The 7,082-nt window shown below is 45.0% G+C and overlaps 1 protein-coding gene across 2 annotated transcripts in view; it reads left to right on the top strand.

The window, feature by feature from the left end:
- The first annotated feature begins 1,972 nt into the window (after positions 1-1,972).
- Positions 1,973-7,082, top strand: part of LOC149320899 (uncharacterized) — a 64,200-nt gene continuing 59,090 nt past the window's right edge. For both annotated transcript variants that reach the window (XM_089502890.1, XM_089502866.1), the window contains exon 1: positions 1,973-2,120. The gene's annotated coding sequence lies outside the window, so the exon portion shown is untranslated. The remainder of the gene's footprint in view (positions 2,121-7,082) is intronic.

The following is a 7,082-nucleotide window of genomic DNA, read 5'->3' as shown; positions in this document are numbered from 1 at the left end:
TAACATTTTTTAAAAAAATCAGCAATTTTTTTGCGTGTCCTCCATTTAAAAAAAAAGTGTCTTCCATTTGAAAATTTTGTCCTACATTTGTCCTGGTTTATTTATATATTTAATTTTTTAAGAAAAATTATTTAATTATTTATTTTTTGGCTTCGGCCCCCCAGTTGTCTGAGGGACAGCAACCCGGCCCCCGGCTCAAAAAGATTGCCTACCCCTGATCTACACTGTAGAATTAATGTAGTTTGAAGCCACTTTAAGAGCCGCTGCTCCATCCTATTGGAATCCTAGGATTTGTAGTTTTATAAGGTCTTTTGCCTTCTCTGCCCAAAGAATGGGGGGGGGGGGGCTGCTCCAAACTACAAATCCCAGGGATTCTGTATGGATGGAGCCGTGGCAGTTCAAGTGGCTCCTATTGGAATCCTAGGATTTGTAGTTTTATAAAACTTATAAAAACTACAAATCCTATGCTTCTGTGTGGATGGAGCCATGACAATTAGAGTGGATGGTGCATTGTACTTCTACAATGTAGATACACCGTGAGAGGCATGTGAGAAAGAAAGAAAGAAAGAAAGAAAGAAAGAAAGAAAGCTCCTTAGATTCCTAAGGAGCCGCCTGGCTGGTTTCTCTGTGCGCCAAGAGGAGTTGTTTTTCTTTTTCTCTCCAGTTAGCCAAAGAAAAGAAACAAAGGTCCAAAACACAGGGCAGCAATAGTCCAGTTTGAGAGGACTTTAACTGCCCTGGCCCAGTGCTAGGGAATCCTGGGAACTGGAGTTTATTGTGGCACCAGAGCTCTCTGACAGAGAAGGCTCAATCTCTCACAAAACTACATTTCCCAGAATTCCCTAGCACTGAGCCAGAGCAGTTAAAGCAGTCTCAGACTGGATTATTGCTGCAGTGTGTTTTGGACTATAGTCTCCAGCCTGGCAACCAAAAGTGGGTCCTTGCTTCCTCCTTCCCAACTGACTGGGGAGCTCTCTCTTTCCCCCAACAAGGCTCCATCCTTCGCAAGAGAAGGGAAGAGGAGAGGCAGAGGCAGAGTGCGGGAAACCCTCTGCTCCTTCTCTTGGGAAGGACTGAGCCTCAGGAGGGAAGGTAGAAAGACCTCCCCGGCCAGAGAGGAATGCCACCGCTTTCCCCCTGGGTGCCCGGGAAAAGGAGGACAGGAGGGGAAGGGAGAGGAGGGAGCAAGGAAGGAAGGAAGAGAAGAAAAGGAAGAAAAAGGGGAGGGAGAGAAGGAAGGAGGGAGGGAGGGAAGGAAGGGGGAAAAGGGAAGGAAGAAAGGAAAAGTAGTGGAGAAAGAGAAGAAACCTAGGAAGGGAAGGGAAGGAAGAAGGGAGGAAAGGGAAGGAAGGAAGGAGGGAGGGAAGGGGGAGGGGAGGGAAGGGGAAGGAAGGAAGGAAGGAAGGGGAGGGAGGGAGGGAGGGACGCGGGCTCTCTTTAGGACCCAGCCGGCTGGCTTGGCCTTTTTTCCCCCGACTTTGGGGAAGATTTTCCTGGGCTCAAAAGTCGTCTTCTAGGCCGGAAAATACGGCAGCTAAAGTGGTGTAAAGGGGGAGAGGGAGCCAGAGGAAGGGTTAGAGAGGAGAGGGGTGTGTGTTTGGGGGACCTTGGGGAGGGGGCTTCCAATATCTGACGGGGGCGATCCTGGGGGGAGCCTGGGGCCCAGGAGGGGCCTGGAAGGTGCCCTCTTGCCTCTCCCGGGTGCCAGCCCCTTCCTCCTCCTCTTCCTCTCCGACGGCTGGGTCCCTGAGGCGCCCCTCCCCTTTAGTGAGGCAGCTCTCCCGGCGCTTCAGAGCCCCTTCCTTGCAAGAGCAGCAGCAGCAGCAGGAAGAGGGATGGGGGGCAGGGCTTCCAGGAAAGGGCCCTTTCCTCCCCTCTCCCAGCGGCCTGCCTGGCCCTGCTCCTCCTCCTCCTCCTCCTCCTCCTCCTGGCGCCTTGTTGCCCTGCCTGACGAAGCCTGCTCCTCGGGAGGGCTGGCCAAGAGGGGCAAGGCCGAGCAGCAGAGCCCTGGCTGTTGCGCTCATCACAAGACAGGGATGCAGCAGGGCCAGGAGCCGGGCAGAAGGGAAGAGGGGTGACGGGACCGGGAACGCCCCAAGAAAGCGGGGAGCCTATCTTGAGTGAGTACAAATAAAATACAATTAACATTTCCCATATACAATAATACTTTTGTCTTATTACTTTGTATCGTTGTATTCCATCCTTTTCTTGTTATATTTACGATAATAATAATAATAATAATAATAAATTTTTATTTCTATCCCGCCCCTTTGAGGTCAGTCGGGGCGGCTAACAACAATAAAATACAATACATTGTATTCCCTCCCCCCCTTAAAAATTATTAAATCAATTATAATTAAAACCAACAAGTTAAACAACATTAACACATACACATTATTACAAGACAAAAACAAAACAGAACAAAACAAAACAGTAAACTACGGTGGCATTTCCAGGGAGGACCTTGGGGACTCTCATGAGAAGAGGGTTCCTGAGGCCGGGGTTATCTATCCAGGAAAGGCCTGCCGGATGGAAGAGATCCGTCTTGACAGCCTTTTTAAAGCTGTCTAAAGATGTCAATTGACGGATCTCGTCCGGCAGTCGTTCCATAATCTGGGGGCGACAACAGAAAACACCCTCTGGGAGGTAGCCGAAAGCCTAGATCTTTGGGGCTGCAGCAAATTCCTCCCAGAGGACCGGAGTCTGCGGGGAGGATGATATGGGAGGAGGCCTGAGATAGTTTGGACTTTTTCAGCTATTTTTAAAATGTCCTAGTTTCTCTCTCCTCCTCCTCCTCCTCCTCCCCTTTCCCTCTTTTCCCTTTGATTTACTTCAGTTGCTCCAAACTAAGTTCAAAAATCCACAGAAGCTCAACAAGAATTCACTCTAGACCATGAGAAATTTAAAATAGTCAGAGTTCCCATATGGTGCAAATATTGATCACAACAGAGATTGCAGTCAAGAACAAAAAGAAAAAAATCAAGGATTGTTGTTTTTTTTTTGAAATTTATATATTTTTGGACTATTTTCAAGTCATGGATACCTGAATCCGTGGATATGGAGGACCTGACTGTACCAGACTGAAAGATCCTCTAATGTTTCCCGTGATTTCAGTGTTTCTAATCGTGCAGCACTTCAAAGGAGTACAATAGGATCTTTGGTATATAGAAAGCCTGCACAATATGTGGCCCAGGTGCTGCATGTGGCCCACCAAAGGATTTCAGGTGGCCCGCCACAAGGATGTGGAACGACTTCAAGGCTCCTTATAACTTGTGCTCCTCTTGAGGAGAGGGCCATGAAGAGGAGGTCAGGTGAATGCTCACCTTGCAAGGCTCCTCTGCTGCCTAGCTTTCTCCTGAGGAGGACAGGTGGAGAAGGAGGAGTAGTGACAAATGCTTACCCCGTAAGGCTCCTAATCTACTCAGCTTTCTCCTGAGAAGGCCAAGTGGTGGCAGAGAAATAGAGGCAAATGCTCACCCTTCAAGACTCCTCTTCGCCCAAGGAAAAGTCTGGGCAGAGGAGGAAATGGATGGGAAAGTGTCCTCAGCTTTCGCCTGGTGACTGGGCAGACGAGCAAGAGGAGGATGGAATTAATATTAATGAATTATTGATTAATTATTAATTGATTAATATTTAATTAAAACCTATCTGCAGCCTGAAGTTTAGCCTATTTTAATTTTGGCCCCTATGTACTGCCAAGTTGTGCAGGTCTGATATATAGGAAAGCCAGTGTGGTATAGTGGTTTGATGTTGGACTATGACTCTGGAGAACAGGCTTTGATTCCCAGCTCAGCCCCAGAAACCCACTGGGTGACTTGGGCATGTCACACTCTCTCAACCTCAGAAGCAGAGAAAAGCAAACCTCACCTGAACAAAGCTTGTCAAGAAAAACCCATGATAGCTTCACCTTGGGATTGCCATAAGTTGGAAATGACTTGAAAGCACAGAACAAGAATAGGATCTTTATTAGGCAATTGCCAAATGTGCTCCTCCCATCCAAGATGCAGAGGAAGCCTCCATCTTCTCTCCTCCCAGTGAGCCTCAGGGCATCTCTCTCAGACAGGATACATGTGTATGGAAGTCCTACCGGAAAGGGAACAGCAATTATTGTGTGTAGAAAATTCAATAATTATAACAGAGACGTGTCTCATACATTAAACATTATACATCTGTATTAACAATACTCAATTGTCATACCAAACATTAGAACAATTGTATATCCACTGTGTCCTTGCAATCGTCTCAGAAGGTCCAAGACCATATAATGAAGCTGCAGCAACTCAGTCCCATCAGTCAACATGCACATATCATCATGGGTACTTGCAGCAATAAGGCTTGAGAATATGACATGTAGTCTTCCCAGGTAGCAGGGCAACAATTCAGTCCCATACATCAAAATGCACAAATCCTCATAGGTACTTGCAGCAATAGGGCATAAAATTGGTACTTGCAGCAATAAGGCTTGAGAATAAGGCTTGAGGACGGCTACCTCCGGAGTGTTTTAGGGCCGTTTCGACCCTTAGATGGTCTTCCTCAGCAATTCGGAGTATTTTATGTCGGATTAGGACTGGACATTATGTCATATTTCTAAACATACAAGGTTGACAAAAATTAATGCAGCACTTAACAGGGATAATAATATGCATACTGGAATACAATCTCAAGATAACATTATAACAATTGCATTTGCAGTGTATAACCTCCTGTTATAACATATTGTTAAGAATGTTCAGTTCATGTTAGCACATTACCATGGGTTTGGAGGACAGGATGTCAACTCAAGGTTCATTGTTATTATTGTTATTTTTTGGTTGGAAATGCATGGACAATATGTTATAACAGGAGGTTATACACTACAAATGCAATTGGACGATTATGAATAATATCATGACATAGTATATTCAGCCATATATTCAAGCTTACTTTGTGGGATCTGCAGTATTACCTATCCTAAAGGATATACCTTTAAGGAATTACATGCTCTAGATAATCACCTGTAGCCTATTATAGAGGTGAAGTATATTACAACATACACTCTCTGGAAGTTTTCACTGAGCAATTGCTTTATCAGTCAAGCCATACTGTTTGGAGACGTGGGTAAGCTATTATAATGTTATCTTGAGATTGTATTCCAGTATGCATATTATTATCCCTGTTAAGTGCTGCATTAATTTTTGTCAACCTTGTATGTTTAGAAATATGACATAATGTCCAGGCCTAATCCGACATAAAATACTCCGAATTGCTGAGGAAGACCATCTAAGGGTCGAAACGGCCCTAAAACACTCCGGAGGTAGCCGTCCTCAAGCCTTATTCTCAAGCCTTATTGCTGCAAGTACCAATTTTATGCCCTATTGCTGCAAGTACCTATGAGGATTTGCGCATTTTGATGTATGGGACTGAATTGTTGCCCTGCTACCTGGGAAGACTACATGTCATATTCTCAAGCCTTATTGCTGCAAGTACCCATGATGATATGTGCATGTTGACTGATGGGACTGAGTTGCTGCAGCTTCATTATATGGTCTTGGACCTTCTGAGACGATTGCAAGGACACAGTGGATATACAATTGTTCTAATGTTTGGTATGACAATTGAGTATTGTTAATACAGATGTATAATGTTTAATGTATGAGACACGTCTCTGTTATAATTATTGAATTTTCTACACACAATAATTGCTGTTCCCTTTCCGGTAGGACTACTTTAGTGTAAGCTTGCTGTTCTTTACATGTGTATGGAAGCCCAACATGCTCAATAAGGAGGGGAAGATTTGAGAGCACCCCCACCTTATTTTGTTTTCACTGCCCACTACCACTAAAGGCCAGCAGACCTCATCCTGTGAGTGAGTGCCATCCTCATTGGCACTCTGTATTCCTTTACAATGGTGAAGCAATGGGGAAAAGAGGACACCATCAAACCTCCCTTTAAATTGTTGTCACTGCTTTAGGTCCCTCAAAAACAAAACATCACCATCAACAAGCAAACTCAGTTGTTTCCATTTCTGTTGTAAAAAATCAGTGCATCGATTAGGATGACAAATCATCTGTGACAAGGACGGAGACCTCGGACAGAGGGAAGCGGGCTGTTCTAGGAAGGAGGGCATGTGAGAAGAGTCCCAAGAAGGAGGAGGACTACCACTCCCAAGAGACCTGGGGGAGAGGGAGGTCCTGAGGAAGGATGAGCAGGTGGAGCCAAGAAAGGTGTATAAAGGAGGAGAGCGAGGCAGTCGCAGGAGGGAGGAGTGGACGGTGAGGCGGATGGAGAGAGAGAAAAAGGAGGAAGAGGAGGTTGAACCGGGAAGACAGCGGCCTTGGTAAAGTGAGGGACAAGGTCTAGAATGGTGAGCCTGGGAACAGAAGGCTTGAGGAACCTGACAGAGGAGGGATTCTTGGGAGAGATTCCTAGAGCCCTGACAAGTCCTAGTTCCCTGCCGATGTCTGGGCTAAACCTGAGTTATTGGTCTAAAGGACCCTTCCATTGGAATTTACAAGGGAGGTGTTGGAGGGTGAGAATTAAAGAGAAGAATAGAATTGAGTGAATGTGAACAGGAAGAAGACTGTGTGAAGCAACATAGTTCCCTTGTGTTCAAAAGTACAAAAAGGCTACAGGAGGCGTCCCGATGGGGCTAGAAACATTAAACCTTAAAGGCTCAATTAAAACTAAATAAACACAAGGATCAGATACGCAGAAGAACTAAATGCTTTAATAAAATACTTTAATAAAAAGCAAAGCAGGTTACCTTTTCAGAATTTTATGGTAGTGTCTCCTAATAAAAAAATTGATCAGGCACAAATCAGAATTGCTTGGTACCGATCCCAAGTCCTTATTTATTTGAATATAATGTCTTGATACACTATTTTTTGTACTCTGCAAGAATTCTCATGTGTACTAAATTCTGAGCTCTCAGTGAAACTCTTTTTGCACGTGGCCTCTATATGGCTTCTTCCATTTATGACAGATTGATAACTGGAACACTTCTGTTTTTGCTAAAGCTCTTCCTGTAACCCAGGGGTTAACATGATTTCCCCCATGTGGGTCCTTAAATGGGAATTAAGGCTTGAACTAAACGTAATTCTCTG

This window comes from Sceloporus occidentalis, unplaced genomic scaffold, assembly GCF_023333645.1.
Source record: "Sceloporus occidentalis isolate IW3139 unplaced genomic scaffold, rSceOcc1.0.p SCAF_1, whole genome shotgun sequence".
NCBI lineage: Eukaryota > Metazoa > Chordata > Lepidosauria > Squamata > Phrynosomatidae > Sceloporus > Sceloporus occidentalis.
This window is presented reverse-complemented; position numbering and strand designations above follow the sequence as displayed.